General features: G+C 43.1%; 1 pseudogene; it reads right to left on the reverse strand.

The window, feature by feature from the left end:
- LOC110431118 overlaps positions 1 to 23,764 on the reverse strand; it is a 119,366-nt pseudogene that overhangs the window by 78,484 nt on the left and 17,118 nt on the right.

Below are 23,764 nucleotides of genomic sequence, written 5' to 3' on the forward strand. Positions count from 1 at the left end.
TGAGACGAAAAAGATTGCTAGTTTCAAGGGGGGTTTGGGCCCCAAGTTGCTGAAGACTATGGGCCGCACTAAGTGTGCAATGTTCAATGAGTTTGTCAGTGATGCTCTCACTCAAGAGAACTATAACACTGTGTACACTGCGACCAAGACTCGCAAGAGGGTTTTTGAGGCTGGGACAGGGTCATCTTAGTCCAAGGCTCCAGTGGCAGCTAAGCCACCGTTCCGCGCTCCAACACCTAACCAGCGGTACCGCCCTCCGGTGAAGAAGAATCAGGCGAAGATGGGTTTTCGCAAGGGGTACTCTATTGCTCTTCCTAGAGGCAACACGGGTCCCAACTATGCCAAGACTCCACCTGCCAACCGTCCGTGCTGGAACTGCAATCAGACCGGGCATTGGCAGAGCAACTGTCCTTACCCGCCAAAGAAGGTCAACCAGGGGAACATCCGTCAGGGGCGTGTTCACTACACCACTGTAGAAGCAATCCCTGCTGGTGAGGTAGTTACGACTGGTAAGTTTCTGGTCAATCAACATGACGCACTTGTGCTTTTTGATTCAGGAGCATCGCATTCTTTTATGAGTTCTGAATTTGTGTCTAAGCATAATCTCAAGGCAATTACACTTGATAAGGGCAGTTATTGTATTAGTGCTGCGGGAAATGATATTTCCACCAATCAAGTGGTTTTGGGGGCAACTCTGGAAATAGGAGGCCGTCAGTTTCTTGCTGATTTGGTTGTTCTACCCGGTGTGGGCATAGATGTAATTCTGGGGATGAAGTGGATGAGTGGCAATGGAGTTCTTATCGACACCACCACTCGTGTAGTGATGTTGAAAGACCCAAATACCAAGGAGGCATTTCTAGTGCAACTCCCTCGTGATATTCAAATCCGTAGCACTGTGAATGCAGTTACATCTAAGGCTATTAAAGACATTCCGGTGGTATGTGAGTTCCCGGATGTATTTCCTGACGATTTACCCGGGCTTCCTCCAGATCGGGATGTGGAATTCAAAATTGAGTTGATTCCAGGTACCACTCCTATCTCTAGAAGACCTTATAGAATGCCACCCAACAAATTAGCTGAGCTTAAGACCCAACTAAATGAGTTGTTGAAGAAGGGTCTTATCCGTCCTAGTTCGTCTCCTTGGGGTTGTCCGGCTATCTTTGTGAAGAAGAATGATCAATCTTTGCGCATGTGTGTGGACTATCGTCCCCTAAATGCGGTAACCATCGAGAACAAATACCCTCTTCCTCGCATTGATATCTTGTTTGATCAGTTGTCTAAAGCTAAGGTATTCTCCAAGATCGATTTGCGATCTGGGTACCATCAGATCAAGATCCGTCCTGAAGATGTACCTAAGACAGCTTTCTCGACGAGGTATGGGTTGTATGAGTATCTCGTCATGTCTTTCGGGCTTACCAATGCACCTGCTCATTTCATGTATCTCATGAATTCGGTGTTCATGCCTGAATTGGACAAGTTTGTGGTGGTCTTCATTGATGATATCTTGGTATATTCCTGCAATGAAGAGGAGCATGCAGAGCATCTGCGTATAGTGTTGTCGCGTTTGCGCGAACATTAGCTTTATGCCAAGTTTAGCAAATGCGAGTTTTGGCTGAAGAAAGTACCTTTCTTGGGCCATGTCTTATCTGAAGAAGGCATATCGGTGGACCCAGCCAAGGTGCAAGAAGTGCTGGATTGGAAAGTTCCAACTTCGGTACTCGAGGTTCGGAGTTTTCTTGGTCTGGCTGGATATTATCGTCGATTCATTCCTGAATTCTCAAAAATATCCAAGCCTATGACTCGGCTACTTCAGAAAGATGAGAAGTTTGTGTGGACGCCTGAGTGTGAAGAGGCATTCCACAAGTTGAGGACATTGCTGACCTCAGCTCCTGTTCTAGCTCAGCCCGATATCGAGAAGCCTTTCGATGTCTTCTGCGACGCGTCAGGCATCGGTTTAGGCTATGTGTTGATGCAAGAAGGTCATGTTATCGTGTATGCCTCGTGCCAACTTCGAAAGCATGAGGTCAATTACCCTACTCATGACTTAGAATTGGCGGTAGTTGTTCATGCTTTGAAAATCTGGAGGCATTATTTGTTGGGTAATCTGTGTAATATCTACACCGATCATAAGAGCCTCAAGTATATCTTCACTCAACCTGAACTGAACATGCGGCAGCGAAGGTGGCTTGAGTTGATTAAAGATTATAATCTACAAGTGCACTATCATCCGGGCAAGGCGAACATGGTGGCGGATGCCTTGAGTCGGAAAGCGCACTGTCACTCAATCCAAGTGGAAGATCCGTTGTTGTCACATCTTATGCATCCACTTGTGCTCCACCAGATTTCTCTGGAGAGTACTCTTCGCAATCGAGTCATCGAATTGCAGCAAACAGATGTAGGCATCCACCACATAAAGAGGAAGATGAAGGAAGAAGAAACCAAGCATTTCTGAGTCGATGAAAACGGAATTCTTTGGTTCAAAGATCGACTAGTGGTCCCAAAAGACCGCGAGCTGCGAAATCAGATCTTGTCTGAAGCTCATTCATCCAAATTGTCCATCCATCCTGGTAGTAGCAAGATGTATCAGGATCTGAAACCTTTGTTTTGGTGGACAAAGATGAAAAAGGAGATCGCTGCTTTTGTCGCTCGTTGTGACAATTGTTGTCGTGTGAAGGCTGTTCACATGAAAGCTGGTTTGCTTCAACCCTTATCAATTCCTGGTTGGAAATGGGAAGAACTCAGCATGGATTTCATCAGTGGACTCCCAACTTCTGTTAAGGGTTACGACTCCATCTGGGTGATTGTAGATCGTTTGACCAAGGTTGCTCGATTTATTCCAGTTCTAACTGACTACCGTCCACATCAATATGCAGAGTTGTACTTCGAGCACATTGTTCGTCAGTATGGTGTGCCTTGAACTATTGTATCAGATCATGGACCACAGTTCACTGCTCGTTTTTGGGAGTGTCTGCATGAGTAGATTGGTACTCATTTAGTCCGTAGCTCTGCTTATCATCCCCAAACAGCAGGTCAAACTGAACGTGTTAACCAAATCCTAGAAGACATGTTGAGGGCATGTCCTCTCTCTTCAAAAGGTTCTTGGGTTAAGTGGTTGCCATTAGCTGAGTTCTCCTACAACAATAGTTACCAGGAGAGTATCAAGATGGCTCCATTTGAAGCCTTGTACGGTCGAAAGTGTCGAACCCGTTGAATTGGGTAGAAGCCGGAGAACGAAGGTATTATGGCATCGATTTCGTGAACGAAGCCGAGCAGAAAGTCCGTACCATCTAGCAACATCTGGAAGCTGCTCAAGCTCGTCAGAAAAGTTATGCCGACAAAAGAAGGAAACCGATTGAGTTTTCACTTGGTGACCATGTGTATATCAAGGTGTCTCCGATGAAGGGTGTACAAAGGTTCGGAGTCAAGCGAAAGCTTGCACCTCGTTACGTGGGACCTTATCGGATTCTCAAAAAGAAAGGGAATGTGGCGTACAAAGTTCAACTTCCAGTTGCGCTTCGAGCTATTTTCCCTGTCTTCCACGTATCACAATTAAAGAAGTGCCTTCGTGTACCGGAGGAACGAGTGGAAGTTTGAGATATCAAGTTGAAGTCAGACCTGGTGTATGAGGAGAAATCCGTAGCGATTCTTGATAGCAAGGAGCAGGAGACTCGTAATCGTGTGGTTAAGTTCTACAAGGTGTTGTGGAGTAACCACGGGGAAGAAGATGCTACTTGGGAGAAGGAGGATTATTTAAGAGAAGTTTACAAAACCTTCTTCGAAAATCAGTAAGCTTTCAAATCTCGGGACGAGATTTTTGTAAGGGGGGAGGGCTGTAACACCCTAGTGTTATGGTTGCATTAATCATGAGCATAGCATGAGCATCATCATCTACTCAAAGCACATCATGACCATCATCTATCTTGATCCATGTCATTCTTTGCAAAATTGTGATCTAAATTGCTTAAATAGGCTTCCTATGCTTATGTTTGAGTGAACCATGCTTGTGTTTGTGCTCTATGCTTTGGTAATTAGTTTATCTATGCTTAACTTAACTTTGGGAACAATGTTCATGTTGATCACTTCTCCAAAATATGCCCTTAAGTCATACTTGTGTAAATAGGCCCTAGAAACCTCTTTTGCTTAGGCTTTTAAAAAGTGTTTCATAAAATGTTTGCATGTCAAAACCTCCTACAGCAAAGTTGTAGCAAATTTTATAAGGAACAAAAGTTGTTTTATGGCCATCTCATGAAAATGATCACAAATAGCTCAAAAGTGACCCACAAGAAAGATTTGGGGCTGTTTTCAACACTTAGAAAAATTTCTATGTGCGGGAACACAAACAGTTTGCTCGATCGATTTTGGAAACTCTATATCTCTCAATCCCGGCCGATCTGGCTTTTGCTCTAGTTGACAAAGTTGTAGAACTCGATTGGAACTCCAACTTTCTCAACTGCATCATCTTCTATCTCGGGCTGGTTTGGGAGTTATCCGTTGCTGAAGTCGCTCTGTCAGTCGGTCGCCGTTTTCTCTGAATCGAAGCCGAGCTCACCGTCGGGGATGGCCAGAGCACCACCTGTCTGCCAGATGTCGTCCGTACGCCAGCGATGGCCCCGCTCGTCAGCTCCCAGCGCGCGCATGACGTCCACGGTGACGCCCCGAGCAAAGTGGACGCGTCCACTTCCGCTCTGCCTCGCCCCTCGCGCCAGAAACGCGGCTGCCGTGAGCTCTCCGTCGCGAGCGTACTCCGGCGAGCTCGCGCGCGTTCCTTGCTGCGCCATTGTCCACCAAACTTCACCCAAAGCTCCGCTGTGAACCGCTCTCCATTCTCCACCCACCATCTCGCCGTGAAATCCACCGGTGAGCCGCCATTCCCTTCTTCCCCCAAATCGGGTCGCCGTGACCATCTTTTCCGGCGAGCCCAATGCCGAGCCCGGTGAAGCCTCTTGTCTCCTCTGGTCAGGTCGTAGAGATAGAGTAGGTCCTTAGCGAGCGTTTGCGCCACTTGGTAGACGCTCTACCGAGCTCTCCGTCGCCGGACACGATGCGTAGCGCCGCCGTGTTTCCGCCGGAGATGGGTGCTCTCGTGGCCAGCGTGTTCCGCGAGGTTTCAAGCCAAGCCACGTACCTAGGAAGCTTCGCCGTAGTCCGCTGGTGCTGTAGAAGGTCTTAGGTCACGCTCTACCGGCCTGAGGGCTCCGGCGTAACGCCGAGCACCTCCGCCGAGCCGCCATCGTCGACGTCGAGTCCCTTCCGGTGGCTCCGCCGTGGGGAAAAGGGGGTCAATCGAGTCGCTAGAGTCTGGGGATCACGTTGGTGCCCTTGGTTTGGCCGGAGACCTCGCCGTCGCGGAGAAATCGCCGGCGAAAGTCGCCTCGGCCGTGAGGAAGAAGAACCTGACAGCTGGGGTCCACTGTCAGTGTCACCTCTTTCCCTCCTTTTCTTTTATTCAAAATCCTGATTTTTGGCTTTCTTGCAAAAATCATATCTCCTGTTTCTGAGATCCAAAAATTGTGAAACCAATTTTTTCGTATTCCTTGAGACGGCTAGTTTTTAATAAAAATACAAAATGAACCATGTTTTCTGGGAAAATGTTTATTAAGAATTTAATCTTGTTATTCATGGATAAATTCATATCTCTGGTTATACTGTTTTGTTTGCTCTGAAAATTTTATGGTAGTCTCTGTGTGGTATTAGAGTGCTTTGATAAATATTTCATGATTTTTGGAGTACTGCAGCTTTGTTATGTAATTTGTGATTGCAATGTAGCTTGTTTCTTTAATTAAATCATATAAAATGAATGGTATTTATGCGGGTGCTCTATTTTGGTGGTAAACCTGTTCCTGGTATTCCTAATATGTAAATAATCTGAAATCTGTTGTTTGACACTATATAAGTCATGTTTCTGAATTTATGAAATAAATACCTTGTTACATGTTAAATGCATATCTTTAATTTGGTATGTGCAATTGCTCTGAAAATTTTATGGTGATGCTCTGGTGCTTTACTTGTACCTCTGTAATTTTTGTAGATTTTTCTTAGCATCTTGACTAATATCTTGTAATTATGCTCTTTTCTAGAATTAATTAATAAATGCTTTGTTAATGAACATTTGGAGGTTATCATGTGGTGATCTGGTAACCTTATGTTGTGTTTGTACTCATAAGCCATGTGGTTGGCATTGTTTATGTTTTGGTCATGTCATCACATAATTAATTCTAGGGTTAAAGGCTGTTCTGGACAGCAAGGGAGTAATTTAGTCATTACTTATTGATAACTTGGTTTTCTGGGAGGCTTGTCTAAATCAAAGTTGTTGTAAACTTATTGAACTAGCTGTGGTTTAAATTGAGGCCATTTGGCTTAGTAGTTTGAAAGTTATGGCTGTTCCAAGTTAGATTCCAGAAATAGATGTTCTCTGTTTTTCTGGGACAGAACCTGGAACTTTGTTTAAATGATTGGTTTAATATATGAACCTTGCTGTGATGTTAAAAGATGATTTGTAGACAATTTCATAAGCTTTCCAGAATGTCCTCACTTAAGTGTGTTGGACCTTTGTAGCAATAGTTATGATCTGTTTACTGAGCTGTTTTGTTTGTGTGCTTGCCGCTATAAGTTAACTTGCTTAGTTTGTTGATTCATGTGGTTCTTGTAAGTTAATTTAGAAGTTTACTCCGTAAATGAGTGTCCAGTGAGTCACTTGTGTCGTCAAGCATTCATTCTTTGTTGTGCACCTTCTCATTACCGAGCATGCAATAGGTGCATCGGACGTGGCAGCCTCCTTCGATCTGCAAGTGAACCCCGAAGGCCAGGAGGGCTGCCAGGAGGTGGAGGTCCAGCAAGCCGGACTCGAGGAGCCCGAAGAAGAAGTTGAGTGCCCAAGTCACGAGCCAGCTTCATTCGTGAAAGGCAAGCCCCGGAGCATTCTAAGCCTCCCTTTACTTTTGAAAGTTACTTAATACTTCCTCCGTCCCTTTTTAATTGTCGCTTGCGCTTCTCGAAAAACAACTATTAGCAATTATATTTTAAAAAATATTAATATTTATAATACATAATTAGTATCATTAGAAAGATCTTTGAATCTAGTTTTTTAACAAATTTATTTGGAAATACAAATGTTACACGTATTTTCCACAAATCGAGTCAAACTTGTGGCACGCACACCAACGACGACAATTAAAAAGAGACAGAGGGAGTATGTTATATCTATTGGTGCATTAAGTATAGGAGTTGTGATGAAACCTTTGCTGCATTTTACTCAATCCTTGTCCAAATATCTTACCACTACCTGGTTATAGAGTTAGGATCGAGTAGCAGCTTAGCCATGCTTAAACGGTAGAAGTCGGGTGATTTCCTGTCACCTGCGCGATATAGGGTTATGTCGGATCACGATGGTCTATATGTGCTATCGTGGATGGAACCTGATTAATTTGACTTAAGTCGGGCGGAGTTTTGCAAGGTTGTAGTAGCTCCGTCTGTGGCAGTTAATTACCGATCGTTGTACGTCCTCTTGTCATGTTGAACGCATGCCTGACACTTAGTTGGCCGGATAACTCGTTCCGACCGCGAAGCCGAGTAGTATGACTCAGGCCGGAAGACCGGCAAGTATAAAGTGCGCACTACCGGAGGAAGTGCGGTGTGCGGGGGACCATTGGCGTAAGCCCAAAGGCAGGTGAGTTAAAATTCCTGACCTCCCTGGCAGAGTGGTAGCCCTGGGAGTGCGGCGCTGATCGGAGCCGTGATTCCTGAGTCGTACCAAAGGTGACCCGTTGTCTCTCCGACGGGGGATGCTTGGGTGAGTGCTAGGAATAACCCTCCAGCTGGATAGGAATTCGATTCGAATCGCCGTCTCTCCCGGTCAGTGAGAACTTGACAGAGCAGCGGCAAATGTAGCATTCACTAATGAACTTGGTTCGTGATAATGATGATAGCAAGAAGAACATATGATGAACTTGATATGGTTATTATTGCTTGTAATAATCAAGTGACGTGTTGTAGTACAGATGCTAATCTAGTAGTAGGCTGACGATGAATAAATATGATGCTCTTCCATTGGGTAGTCTTAATAAAGGCTTTTGGCAAAATGTCGAGTCAACCAGCTCTACTTTTATATTAGCCTTGCATGATCCTTGGTGTCTTTTATTTTTTACTAGACGGGTAATTCTAGCTGAGTACATTCTCGTACTCAGGGTTTATTCCCACCTGTTGCAGATGACATCTTTTATGACGGCTTCTGCAAGACCTGTCTCCATCTCGCTGGGGATGAGGACTAACCGTTGGGCACAGTTCTCTAACAAACTCGTACCTGTTGCTTTTGGAAGGATGATGTAGACTCTGGCAGTAACTTGAACTTATGAACTGAACTTTCGAATGTGTGTGTGACTATTTTGCTTCCGCTACTTTGAACTTGTGTTGTAATAACTTAATAACTCCAATATGGTGCCGCTTCGACGGCAATGAATGACTATGTAACATTCGCTATGTTCATGTTGAATTATTACGATCTTGGTTTGTTGCCAGTTGGTTTGAAGTCCTTCGTGATTTCAATTGACTACCGGGATTATATGGGCTCAAGTTTGGAAACTTGATTGCTTGTCGATCGTTTCTACACTTGAACTCTTATAATTTGGTCGGTTCTGTGACATGGCCCATTGCTAAAGAGCATTACAAAGGGTGGCATTCAACTTTAAGTGCTATGGCCAAGGCATACAACACCTACGAGGAGAGAATGAGCCATATGTCTGAAGAATTAGACACTGTAGACTGGCACTATTTATTGAAGTATTTTAGGAGTGCAAAATTCTAGGTTTGTTCGACATTTCTACTATGCTTAACAATAGTGATTTATGAAAAATGGCTATGTCTCAATCATTAAGATGACTGTTCAAATTGCATTCTTTAGGAAAAGAGCATGACGAACTCTGGGAATCGATCCTAGAAAAAGCCCACACATTTGTTAGGCTCCAAGCCTTCTTCTCAGTGTAGCTATGAGAAGGTAATAACTAGAGAAGCACATCTACAAGCTTTCTTGCTGCATGATTTACTAGTTTTTCGTTCTTGACATATTAGAGAGACCCAAAAAATGGTGATGAGCCCAATGACTTAGAACTTTGGTATATTACTCACACTAAGAATGGGGAATGGAAAGACCAAGTATCTAAAGATGTCTATGTGAGTTCATAATGAATTTGTGCATAAGTTGCTAGTGCATGCAATTTCATCTTAAACTAACTCCTTCATTTGTGCCTTGTAAATGTTAGGAGAAAGCAAGGAGGGTTATTTGTGATAAGGAATCAAATGCAGAGGGAAACTTGTGGCAGAACCTCCTAAGTAGTTGGGCCCACCGACACCTGTCATTGTCCCAAAGGCCTCTAACGGTGACGCCGGGGATCCATCTACTCTAGAAGCCCGATGAGCATCGCAGGACACTCATTCCACTGCTACATGTGGCGCAACAACAGGATTCGTCCTGACCACTAGTGATGGTCAATTAACGAAAACTTCTTCTTCTTGCCCTTACAGGATAGCAAGTGACCACATTAACACTAGGATCATTCCTTGCAAAGACATTACAGTATCACAAACAGGAGGTAACCAAAATAACATTTCAGAGTAAAATAGCGGAAGCATTATATAACTTAATTTACAAAAGTAGTTCTTCAAAGTAAGACTTAGATAAGGTGTTATTACAAGCCAGGTCCAATGGAGCAACTTTAATCACAGTACAAAGATTACAAGGTACAGACCCTGCCCACGGGTCACACTCACTCTGCTTCGTCGTCAACCTCGACGACGGTCACGCAACAGGGTCTGAAACAAGTCGGTTCCTGAGCTTCACCTGCAATAGGGGTCATAAAACCCTGAGTACTGGAGTACACAACAAGACTTACCCGGCAGAAAAAGAGGAGAAATTAGGAATGCAGGCTAGGGTAGACAAGGAGTGGCTGAGCAAGGAGCCAAGTTGTTTTGCTAAAAATCTTACCAAAAGTGCATCCTTACTTTCAAGTTTTAACCACAAATTGCTCACCTCAAGAGGCCGAGGAATTTGGGGATAGTCTATCTAGTTACTTTTCACAGACAAGTCTGTGAATTCCTAGTCCTTAACAAAAGTGTTATTCGTCCGATGGCCATAGCTTCATGTCACTCTGAGTCTGGAAATTGGGATCCGAACCTCATGAGACATTTTATCTTTTCCCATTTTATAGCTTAGTTGCATATTTAACTATGATGAGGGTCGAAGGAATTGAGTCTCCCAATCGGGGAGCAACGACGATTCGAATCGCTTAGCAATCCAGCTGGAGTTCCTAACCACTCGACATATGTAGAACCGAATCTTGCATATGTCAACCCAAATCTAGCTTTCCCAAGATCTGACCGGGTTCACGGCACCTGAGAGCACAGTACTCCACCATCCAGCCCATTTGCTAGGAGGGTACACGCTACTCTCGCCATCGCTCCATGCCCAGTGCGCGAGTAGCCGCTCTCATCGAGGAATCACAAGACCGGGCTTACCGAGGGCAAGTGGCTAGTACTATAAATTCTCAACCCAGTAGGCCATCAACGGACCGGTCCTTAATCGACACAGTTGGAGACACTACTTTAAGAATCCATTCTTAAAGCAAGTCCACCGACCGGTCTCAAGCTGAAACATCATTGACAATAAAAGTATTCCACAACAACCCTTCAAACTTTCTTAGTTGAAAACCTACCTAATAAGCAGGGCTAAGCATCACTACACAATTTTAAAATAAACAGGTGCCAAGGACCGGATAACAAATATCAAGGTAGTAATTGCAACAAATAGGTTAAACCCAATTCTTGACTACATAATGCAGCATTTTGATTCATAAGTGATAAAAGATTTAAAATATTCAAGGAAAGGTTAAATGCATCCGGGGCTTGCCTTGGTTGCAAAGCTAAGTGGGTTCCTCGGAGACTTCTCAAGTCTAGGATCCTACTTCCTCGAACGGAACACCAACCTCGGGGTTCGGTTCAACGGTCGCTCCTTCGGTCACGTGCACTATGCGCAAAATGATGTATGCTCATGATATGCTTATGACAAACATATAAGAAGGACCCAGTTGTTGACGGTCCTTAATGTTCACATTTAACCATCAACTAATCATGGAAAAGGATCTAAATGGAACCAACACCTAGACTTAGGGTTTTATCTGACAGAATTCCACAAGTTTTGGTGTTTGTCTATTTCTGCAGGGGGTTATCAGGAAATATGGAAGAAAGGCCCACACGTCGGGTTTACATAGAGATATTAACGTGCCGCACAATTATCTACCATCTAGAAGACTCTAGAAGCCACGGGAACGAACGGGAGACGTAACGGAGTCGGGCACTGGGCGCCCGCCCTCCCTTACTGGGCGCCCGCCCTCCCCCCTGGACCAATCAGGGCGAAGTTCGGGGATCATGCTCCACCGACCTAATACTTCAAGGAAAACCACACGATCAATGTCGGTTTGATCCGACGGCCCAGATTCACTTGAAGGGACTATAAAACCAGACCCCTCTGGCCCCTGGAGATCATACCTCTTCTACAGAATCAAAGCTAGGGTTTCAATTCTTCATCCAAGTAGAGAGGATCCCTCTAGTTCTTCTAGTTCTACCTCTAGTTCATCTAGATCTAGTTCTAGTTCATCTAGTTCTAGTTCTAGTTCCTCTAGTTCTAGTTCTAGTTAGTTCTAGTTGTAATCTAGAAAATAGGGAGAGAGAAGAGGAGAGCGGAGGAGGAGCTGGATCTGTCGGATCTTCCTCAACATTGTACTTTTGCAGCAACTGGTTCGTCCTTCATCGTTCTCCAGGTTCTTCAATTCATAATCCTGAGTTCTTTAATTACTTTTATTTACATTCAAGTTATTTATTGGATTCCCGCTTGCATCAAGTGCTCTAGTCTTTATAACGCTAGAGTAGTAATTAATAGATTAGACGTGGTGTTTAGTCTTGCGATTACCTGGAATTGCACCCAATCCCACGGATTGTTGTGGTAGCCCTAGGGTAGTGACAGCCCTAACGGTCGACGTATTCCACCACGTTCGGATTGGTGTTTGTAGGACCGTAGTCAGACCTTCCTAGCCCCCTTCTCATCTCTTTCTGTGGTTAATGCTCTGATGTCCCAATATAAATAATCTTTGAAGTAATTCTTGATTCTTAGATCAACTAGAGAACTCTCAGGAAACTTCCTCTCTTCCCACCAAAAATAATCATATAGTTATCCTTGGGCGATCTTGGATCTTAATTAGTACACTCACGTTCCCTGTGGAAAATTGATACTCTGGAATACTCCCGGGTGAAAGCTACATCGGTATCCGTGCGCTTGCAGATTTTTCTGTTTGCGTTTAAAATACCCAACAAGCTTTCTGGCGCCGTTGCCGGGGAACGGTAGCTGTGCTAGTTTCGAACCAAGTCGTCCGTGTATCCTTTTTCTTTTCCTTTTTCACCACACTCACCTTATCATTTTCACCATACCACATGGATTTCACTCTAAGCATTAATGAGCATGGAATTTATTTCATAGCCACTTCATTTACTCCATGCTCATATGCAACATCTTCACAATCCATTGGTTTTTCCAACACCACCACATTCGAGATCTCCAACCCCCTCATCCTTTCTATTTATAAAAACTTTAAAAGGGCGGTTGTCGATGCATATGTCTATAATAAATTTTGCAGATCTTGTTGAGTTGATCTTGATATAGGTCAGCGTTGGAGGGGAAACCACTTCGCCGACATAAATTGATGGTTTCCCAAGGACAAGCTTAGTGTCCTAAAATAAGCACTGATCAGACCGTAACATGAGCTTTTAATTATTTGCAACATTACCTTGTGTGTTGAGCATATAAGAATAATTGTAAAAAGTTTCCTTTGGATATTCTTGTCACTAACCTTTCTAGGATTGGAGCATGAAGATCGGATGAATGACAAGCACAAGGTATGTCCAACCAATCATCATACAACAATGAATTAAATTCATCCAAACTTGAATTTTGCAAAATTCAAGCTTGGGGGAGACTTTACATGAAACATCCTTTGCCATGTTGCTATGTTGGTTGTCCCTACCTTTGAGACATGCTCAATTTGTTAAATACTAATCACACTACTTCATCTCCACTTGAGTAGAACTCTATAAATACTCTCATGCTACCTTTATTTGCTTTAGTATATGTCTAGGTTTGGAGTCGTTTCATTTATCTCTTAATTAAGCATGGTGCTTAGTTTAGGGCTGATGATCTTACCTCCAAGGGAGTTTAAATTAAGCATGATGCTTAGGTTAAAATGCCCTCCTAAATCAAATTAGACATGGTGTCTAGGTTGATCTTTGAGCCGATAGTATGCTATAGTAGATATTGGATATTTTGTTGGACTAACCCCTGCAGGAAAACTTTCAATATCGACCTGGGAAGTCCTGAGACAAACTCACATTGGAGATAAAGAGAGAGGCACATGAAGTTTAACAATTTACACAAGGAAGGCATAGCTCACAAGAGATGATCCCTGGAGGGTGCCACAAACACGATGCACAACCGCTAAGAGAGGAAAGCTTCCACAAGGTGATACTGTACCATCACTCTTCAAGTAAGGTAACATCTTAAGGTACTTGACTATCACTTTTATAAGCTTCTCCTTATTTCTGGCATTCACATGAATAAAAGAGACAAACATGTATGATCTACAACTCTAGATTAACCAAACCAATCGATTCAACATGTTTAGTCCTTCCACCTTTGTGATTCCACACTCCTAATCATATAGCTAAAATGTTGCACACTCAATCTTTGGAAGATATAAACAAAACATATATATAGATAGATTATCTTTCCATTAGGTTGAGCGATATGATCTAACAAATGTTTTAAATGTTACACTCATGATCTTATTATCCATTAACTTTGTCTTGCTCACTATGCTTAAGGTTAGAGAGAACAAATACACTTTTGGCTCTATTGGTGTTTTCCACCAACAGGGCTCATGCACTTGATCTCTGCCTTGTCTCTATGAGCAGATACACTTCGAGCAAAATATGAAGGACTTTTACAACTCCCAGACTCCACCAAGTGAAGAACCTAGATCTACGAGCACAAACACACTGGAGATACTGGACACTCAGGCAATCACTGCCCTAAAATGCTTGAGGATGTAACTACTGGAGTAACCCCGTTGTGGAAGTAATTACTGACCTTCTGCCAGTCAAGAGAGGCGATCCAGGACGCACCATCATCCCGATCTCCATCGGCATGGTGGACTTCCTAGAAGCACTCTGCGACTTTGGCTCCAGCGTCAACATTATGCTCCGGGTACTCTATGAAAAATTCTTTACACATCCTTTCCTAGAAACAACCATGTGTTTGCAGCTTGCAGATCAGACACTAAGTTTCCCAAAGGGAATATTGAAGAACCTCTACGTCCGAGTTGGTACCTTATACGCTCCAGCAGACTTCGTGGTGATAGAGACTGATACTGATGAGAGGGCACCCATCATCCTAGGGAGGCCATTCCTGAACACCTCGGGAGCTATCATCTACGCTAGTGCTGCCAAGATCAGTTTCTACATCATGGGAAGGACGGAGACATTTTCCTTCAAGAACAAGACTACACAAATCTTAGAGCAATCCTGACATGAACCAAGGAAGGACCAACAGGAGGAACAGGAACAAGCAAATGTGTACCGAGTCAGCTAGGATGGTCACTGCAGCTCAAGGAGGTCAAGATCGTCAACTCAAGTCATCTTTCTTGATCAAGAAGGACGACCCTGGTGTTTCAAGGATCGAGTGAACAATCAATGGATATTCTTTTTAGAAGACACTCTATGACACCGGATCTGACGTCAACATACTAGCCGCGGTCACTTATCAGCTCCTCCATGGAACCATGTCCCTACAACCAACATACATTCAGCTCCAGATGATTTTAAGGTTATTGACATGGGAGAAGACAAGTACGATCCATCCATCATCCTTAGGAGACCGTTCCTCAGCACCGCTAAAGCAATCATCTACATTGGAATCAGAGAAGTCCACATGCACTTCCCCTCTGAGAAGGTACGCTGCTATTTTACTGACCCTAACTATATAGTTGAAGACTCTAAGCAGGTCAGGGCAAGAAGAATACGACGCAACCGCAACCAGAGGAGGCAAATCATCAAGGACGGATGGGCAGACTATGAAGGAGAAGTCGTAAGGTCTGAAGACATACAGCTTGAACAGAACTGTCCTGAGGAGACCGTAGCACCGAGTCAGGTGTGCAGAAAGAAGATAGTTATACACAAAGAGGAAGCGCCGCCGGAACCACCGACTATGCCATCCAGCAAATCCCAGGACGACTCAGAAAACGGAGGGTCTCGTTCGGAGGACTTAAAAACACCGAACGCCTTGCCAAGAGGTAAACTTGGTAGTTATCTTTTTCCTTTCAATTATTTTAAAATAGTTTGCTTAGTTAATCAGGTTCACATCATCTTGAAAAGAAAATAAAAATAGTAAGCCCCATGTGATTATGCTCATGGCATAAAACCCATAAGTACATTCACTGTGGTGGCGTAAAAATAAAATAAATATATTCATGTCCTATAAAAATAAAATTATAAAAATAGATTTATGATCCCACTAAAAAGTGTAATATTTATTGAGGAGACTCAACATGATAAAGGCTAGATATTTATGCTAACACTTAACTAGTTCCACAAGCTTTGTTGTCTATTTGAGCTCTACAGAATTCAAGGATCAAAGAAGACTAGCACACGGAGGACAGCCTAGTCGCCGTCAGGGTGCTGCTGACATTCAAATATACCTTCGCCACCTGCTAGCTACATCAGAAGGAATTACGTCAAAATCGAGCTTGGGGGAGAGCACCTCCATTTATCCAGCTAAGCATTCTACTCACGTTTATATTTTACTCAAATAATAAAAAGATGCATAATCGTAAAAACCCAAATAAAGATTTTGTGCTTATATATATATCTTTGCTTAGTTTGCTAAATAAATAAATAAATAAAATTTGCTATGAACCCTCATTATAAGCTCTCACATGGAAAGATGAATAGTTGCTCTGCCATGACTAGTTCTCAAAATTGAAATCTCTCTCAAGTTTAGGCATCACTGTTATTAATTAAGATTTGCTCTAAACCTGAACTTGTGGGAAGAGTACTTGATCTGAAGTCTAAGTCGTTAACGGATATGATATGGGAAGGTTGAGCTGCTGTTTATCTGTTCCTAGAGATGCTAGAATTCTGGAGAATTTTATCTTTGAAAATCTTTAAAATATCACATGATGAGTTCCTGTATGATGAGAGTTTAAATTCCTACCACAGCCATATATACATGCTTGCTAGACTTTGAGCCACACATTTACTTTTTACTGCTTATGAGCATTGAGTGTGGTCAAGCTGTGTAGACCCTTAGGAGCTTGTCATGTGGTTAAGTCAAGATTCACTTGCACGTTCACTCATACATGCTACTTCTACTCTGGAAGTACCATCCACATATACCCATTTCCATCTCCAGAACCACCCAAAAATATTCTACTCCTAATCCGGGAGAGAATAGCCAAAAATATTTCTATTTTTTCCCTGTGAAATAAATGCTCAAGTTATCTTGTCACTACCACTTGCTATATTATCTCATGAGATGAGAGCTCTAAAGAAAAAAGAGAAAAAAAAGAAGAATACGAGGAAATAAAAAGGGGCAAGTGCCCGGAAGCTCGAAAGAAAAAAAAAAGAGAAGAAAAAGTGAGACGAGAGGTAAAAATGGACAAGTGTCCGACAGTAGAATTAGGGGTACAAGATACCCACCTGAGAGAAAAGAAAAAAATAAAAAGAAAATATAGAGCATCTCATTCTCCTCAAGAAGTTTCAAAAGAGCAAGAAAGGTATGTATTCCCTCAAAAGAGCATAAGTAGAATTAGACTTTCACCATTGTTATCACCATCATCACCATACACCATTCATTCGCCACACATGCACATCTTGATTTGACTTATTGACTTGTTCTTCTGGATCCATGGTTTGACTATGCAATAAATGTTTTGTAAGTATGTATTAGCTGTCTCCCACCTATGAGCTCCAGATATCAAAAGCCTTATTAGAGTAGGGTGAGAGAGAAGGCAATGACACTATGCCTTATACCACAAATACCACATACTTTGAGAGAAGGCATATACCATTACTGCCTTGGTAAGGATCCAGAAATACCTCAAAAGAGAGACTAGAGAGAGTCATACATGGAATCTCTGAGTTTTATTTGAAAATCTGCAAAAACTCCAGAGCTATAGCTGATCAAGAACAAGAGACATGGTGCTTGACTAGACTGTTCTATCTTTTAACTACTCAAGACAGAAGTGACGGTTACAAGTCCCATGGTGAAAGGTAAATGAGTAAGTTTTAAGTCTTAACAGTTTACTCTAACCAGAGATGAGATCTTGTTTAAACGCATGTGTATCTTTAAGTTATGAAACCACTGCAGAAACTCTTGAGTTCATCTTTACTCAGGGACGAGCAAAGGTTAAGCTTGGGGGAGCTTGTTGACGGTCCTTAATGTTCACATTTAACCATCAACTAATCATGGAAAAGGATCTAAATGGAACCAACACCTAGACTTAGGGTTTTATCTGACAGAATTCCACAAGTTTTGGTGTTTGTCTATTTCTGCAGGGGGTTATCAGGAAATATGGAAGAAAGGCCCACACGTTGGGTTTACATAGAGATATTAATGTGCCGCACAATTATCTACCATCTAGAAGACTCCAGAAGCCACGGGAACGAATGGGAGACGTAACGGAGCCGGGCACTGGGCGCCCGCCCTCCCTTACTGGGCGCCCGCCCTCCCCCCTGGACCAATCAGGGCGAAGTTCGGGGATCATGCTCCACCGACCTAATACTTCAAGGAAAACCACACGATCAATGTCGGTTTGATCCGACGGCCCAGATTCACTTGAAGGGACTATAAAACCAGACCCCCCTGGCCCCTGGAGATCATACCTCTTCTACAGAATCAAAGCTAGGGTTTCAATTCTTCATCCAAGTAGAGAGGATCCCTCTAGTTCTTCTAGTTCTACCTCTAGTTCATCTAGATCTAGTTCTAGTTCATCTAGTTCTAGTTCTAGTTCCTCTAGTTCTAGTTCTAGTTAGTTCTAGTTGTAATCTAGTAATTAATAGATTAGACGTGGTGTTTAGTCTTGCGATTACCTGGAATTGCACCCAATCCCACGGATTGTTGTGGTAGCCCTAGGGTAGTGACAGCCCTAACGGTCGACGTATTCCACCACGTTCGGATTGGTGTTTGTAGGACCGTAGTCAGACCTTCCTAGCCCCCTTCTCATCTCTTTCTGTGGTTAGTGCTCTGATGTCCCGATATAAATAATCTTTGAAGTAATTCTTGATTCTTAGATCAACTAGAGAACTCTCAGGAAACTTCCTCTCTTCCCACCAAAAATAATCATATAGTTATCCTTGGACGATCTTGGATCTTAATTAGTACACTCACGTTCCCTGTGGAAAATCGATACTCTGGAATACTCCCGGGTGAAAGCTACATCGGTATCCGTGCGCTTGCGGATTTTTCTGTTTGCGTTTAAAATACCCAACACCAGTCGAGTACAACTTTCCTTTTCGGTGCAAGGACAGGCTAAACAGTAATTAAAGTTGTTTATCACTTTAGTGTTTTTACCCAAGAGGTTGCATCAGTAAGCTAAGACTTCTCTTAATTTACAATTATTCTTAATTAACTGATCAGTACTCCTTTTTATCTTAATTAATATTTAATTAGGCATTAATGACAGTAATTAAGTATTAACACCAAATAATAATTAAATGCCAAAGGTCATTAAGGTTAATGACCTCAGGCCATCACACAATCCCAAAATAACTCAAATCCTAATTTTGAAATTAAACTAATTATTAACTAATTATTTTAGGATTATTACTTAATTACTAATTATGGGTATATTAATACTCTATCAAACATTATGCAAATACCACCAAACTTTTTGTGAAGCCAGGAAATAGTATTCAGAGGCATCTCACCAATTTTGGTGACAATAAATTCCTAAAAATCATAGAAACCCTATTTATTAAATAAAGAACACAATTTTTATACATATGTAAATTACCAGAAAATGAAACCTAGCATTTTTCCTATGTTCTACTCATTTCACAGAGCCTATACAAAAACTTTCACTATTTTTGGATCTGTACACAATTTTCTACACAAATTAAAACATCAATCACTTTTAATTTTAAAAGAAAAAGAAAAACAACACTGTTGCTGTGGTCGGCCCGCTCACGCTCGGCCTAGGCCGGCCCACGCACTCGGCCCACGCGCTGCGCGCGCTCTCCCCCTCCTCACGATGTCGCTGACAGCGGGCCCCCACTGTCAGCTTCGTCATCCACTCGACCGGCGGCTCGGCCGCGTTTTTGGTCCCCGCTAGCGGGGGTCTTAGCCCACGCTGAGGTGCGCGGTAGCTTCGCCTCAACCCCGCGACTCCATTGCTATCACCCGAGCACGCTCTACTCGTCCCTCTCTACCTCGGTCACCCGCATGGCGGACGGCCGCGTCAGCCACCCGTAGACTGGTCGCGAGGGCTCGGTAGAGCGTAAAATAATGTGTTAGGGAGCTTCCAAGGAGGGTGGGGTGGGTGGTGCTCACGACGGAGGGCTTGGAGAGGTGGCCTAAGGCGCTGGCGACAGTAGCAGGTCCTCTAGGCGGGCGCTCCGAGCTCAGCGAGGTCGTTCCGGTGAACCTGCTCGCGTCTGAAGAAGAATAGCAAGCGCATGAGCTTCTGGGGGATGATAGGAACCTGAAACAACCGCTAACAAGGCATGTTACCTTCTAGAACGGCGTGGCCACAGAGAAGGCGCACGGCGGCGGTCCCGGCCGGAGTTGGGGAAGAAAGACGGCGTCCGGGCGGCTGGGTGGGATAGAGAGCGTTCCGGGGAGTGCGCTGGGTTCGCAAGGAAATGGCGAAGGTGGTGGAGAACTCGAACTGGCCAGAGGGGTTGCGTGTAGGGTGTATTGGACGGTGGAGCTTCGTTGAGTGCTTTCGGTCGCCGAGGTAAGTGAGCTCGAGCTCGGCCGTGCGGGCGCTATAGAGGTCGAGGCGCAGAGGTCGCGGGTGTCCATGTCACGTGGTGATGCGGCTAGTAAGCAGCTATGTGGCAGCGAGGCGCGCGCGCTCTGCGGCCGCGCTGGGCAGAGGTGCCTGTGATCCTCATCGGATCACTGTAGCGAGCCCTATCCCTCCCTTTCCTGTCTTTTGCAAAATTCCTCCAAAATTTGAACTGAAGTCAAATTTCTGCCAAAACAAAAGTTCCTCAGAATTTTGCACTCTAAAAAACTTATTTAAGGACCCAGATCTAATTTTGAGTGGAAGACGATGAATTTTGGCAAAACAGTTTGAAATTCAAATCCCAATTGGGGGAATTCCAATTTTGAATTTGACTAGGACAGAAATTCTAAAATTACTTTTGATTTTTCTCAATAACTTGAAAAATTCCCAAAATAAAAGTTGTTCAATTTGATGAGCCCTACAACTTTCATGTTGGTCACTTTTCAAGATTCCAAATAGATTTTGAATTAGTGATTCAAATTTGAAAAGGGGACAATTACTAGGAATCTGTATTTTCAAAATTACTTTGAATTTTGTATTGAAACTTCAAAAACTCAAAACATCAAAGTTGTACATTTTGATAAGATCTACAACTTTGCTTTTGAACTCATCCACAAATTTTGCTTAGTTTTTAAATTGCACAAAAGGGGGCAAAAACTAGGGTTTTAAAATTAGGGTTTTCTCCCCCATTTCCTCGGAATCCTCCAACACTAAGGATTTCACAACCACACTGGCATCATTTCATAACACAAGCAAACTTTAGTTCCCTAAGCACAAGCACCAAATGAAACTCGTTTTAAGTTGATGCATCAGGATGTGCTCAATAAATAAGCTATGCAATGCTTATGATGACATGATCCAGTTTTAGTGTCCATAACATCAGGGATGTTACAGCCCTTCCCCCTTAAAGAAATCTCATCCCCGAGATTTAAAGCCTTAGGGTGAGCAATGGAAAAGGAAATTTGTCAAACTAATCTATCATTAGCTTTCGCATAAGACAAGGGGTTTGGGGAAGAACATTTCATTATAAACATATACATACATTAAGTACATGGATTTGGCTACCCTTTATCCACTCTAAGTACATTTTTTCTTATTAGGTGTTGTGTTGAAGAGAAGCGTGAAACTCAGGAAAGTTGTCCATCAGATAATCTTCAGATTCCCATGTGGCTTCTTCCTCAGAGTGTTGACTCCATTGCACCTTGTACCACTTGGTAGTTCTTCTTCGGGTAACTCTATCTTTTTGGTCTAATACTCGGATGGGATATTCTGCATAAGTCAGATCCAATTCAAGTTCCACATCTTCAAAATCATGGACCTGGTCCAGTACTCGAAGACACTTCTTCAATTGGGATACATGAAACACATTGTGTATCCCAGATAATCGTTCGGGCAATTTAAGGCGGTAAGCTACCTATCCACACCGGTCAATGATTGGAAATGGACCAATGTAACGAGGTGCTAACTTGCCTTTAACCCCGAAACGATTCACTCCTTTCATTGGGGATACCTTTAAATACACATGGTCACCTTTAGTAAATCTTAAGGGTCGACATCTTCTATCAGCATAGATCTTTTGTCGGGATTGAGCAACTTTTAAGTTATTTTGAATTTGTCTAACTTTGTCTTCAGTTTCCTTCACCAAGTCAACCCCAAAGAACCATCTTTCACTGGGTTCAGACCAGTGTAATGGAGTCCGACATCGATGGCCATACAGTGCCTCGAACGGAGCCATTTTAATGCTTTCCTGATAGCTATTGTTATATGAGAATTCTGCTAGAGGCAAGCAGTCATCCCACTTGTCTGGAAAAATTAAGGGCACATGATCTCAATAGATCTTCCAATGTTTGATTCACCCTTTCAGTTTGCCCACCTGTTTGAGGGTGGTAGGCTGTACTGTAGAAAAGCTTGGTGCCCAAAGATTCATGTAAGCATTTCCAAAACTAGGAGACAAATTGAGTGCCTCTATCAGAGACTATTGTCTTTGGCACCCCGTGCAGACTTAATATACGATCAAAATAGATCTTGGCATAGGTGGAAGCAGGATATAATATCTTCACAGGTATAAAGTGTGTCATTTTGGTAAGACGATCCACAATGACCCAAATAGAATCAAAGCCTTTTGCCGTCTTGGGCAATCCCACTATGAAATCCATGCTAATATCATCCCATTTCCATGCTGGAATAGGCAAGGGTTGTAACTCTCCAGTAGATTTAAGATGAATGGCTTTGACTTTTCAACATGTGTCACATTGGCTACATAGCAGGCTATTTCTATCTTCATCTTCGTCCACCAAAATCTCTGCTTTAGGTCCTCATACATCTTATTGCTTCCTGGGTGAATAGAATACCTTGTGGTATGAGCTTCATCCAGGATTTGCTGACGTAGCTAAGGTACCTTTGGAACTTCTAACCGGTTTTTGAACTAGATTACTCATGCATCATCCACCTTAAAGTCTGTGGGTGCTCTGTTAACAATCTTCTCCTTGAGGTATTTCATGCCTTTATCTTCTTTTTGTGCCGCTATGATTTGAGCTTCGAGATTGAAGTCAATCTTTAGATGGGCTAGGCTTCCTGAGGAAGTCATCTGTATTCCCAAGTTTTCAAGCTCTTGGCATAGAGTTATGTCTCTAGGCATCATTGTTAAGCAATTACAGTGAGCTTTATGACTTAGGGCATCTGCTACCACGTTCGCCTTGCCTGGGTGATAATGCACCTCAAGATCGTAGTCCTTGATCAATTCTAGCCACCTTCGCTGGCGCATATTAAGTTCGGCTTGAGTAAAAATATACTTCAAGATCTTATGATCTGTGTATAGATGACAAGTGTTTCCCAGTAGGTAGTGGCGCCAGATCCTCAAAGCATGCACTACGGCGGCTAGCTCAAGATCGTGGGTAGGGTAATTCTCTTCATGTGGCTTAAGCTGCCTAGAGGCATATGCAATTACTCGACCCTCCTGCATTAGCACACAGCCTATCCCTATTCCTGATGCGTCACAATACACATCAAAGGGCTTCTCAATATTTGGCTGGGCTAATACAGGTGCAGTAGTCAGCAACCTTTTCAGAGTCTAAAAGGCCTGCTCACATTCAGACGACCAAACAAATTTTGTTTGATTCTTGAGCAAGGTTGTGATTGGCTTAGCAACCCTTGAAAAGTCCGGAATGAAGCGGCGGTAATATCCCGCCATACCCAAAAAGCTACGGACCTCATGCACCGTAGTAGGGGGCTTCCAATTCAAAACATCTTCTACTTTACCTGGGTCTACAGCGACTCCCTCCGCTGATAATACATGACCCAGGAAATGAACTTTGTCCAGCGAGAACTCACACTTGCTGAACTTGGCATATAGTTGATGGTCTCTTAGACGGGTTAACACAATCCTCAGATGTTCAGCGTGTTTTTTCTTTGTTTTGGAGTAGATCAAGATGTCTGTTGATATTTGGTAACGCAATAAGGAATTGATCCGCAAGCGCACGGATATCGGTGAGCATTTCACCCGGGAGGTTATCCAGAGTTATCATATTTATATTTTTACCACTGGGAGAAAGGGTGCATCTGACTAACCAAATCTATTGCTACTACCCCTTTAGGCTACAAAGAGTGTTTCTCGATGTGAGTGATGTATAGAGAAGACTGCAACCGTAGTCTCGTTCTAACCTTGA

Source organism: Sorghum bicolor, chromosome 10 (genome assembly GCF_000003195.3).
Source record: "Sorghum bicolor cultivar BTx623 chromosome 10, Sorghum_bicolor_NCBIv3, whole genome shotgun sequence".
NCBI lineage: Eukaryota > Viridiplantae > Streptophyta > Magnoliopsida > Poales > Poaceae > Sorghum > Sorghum bicolor.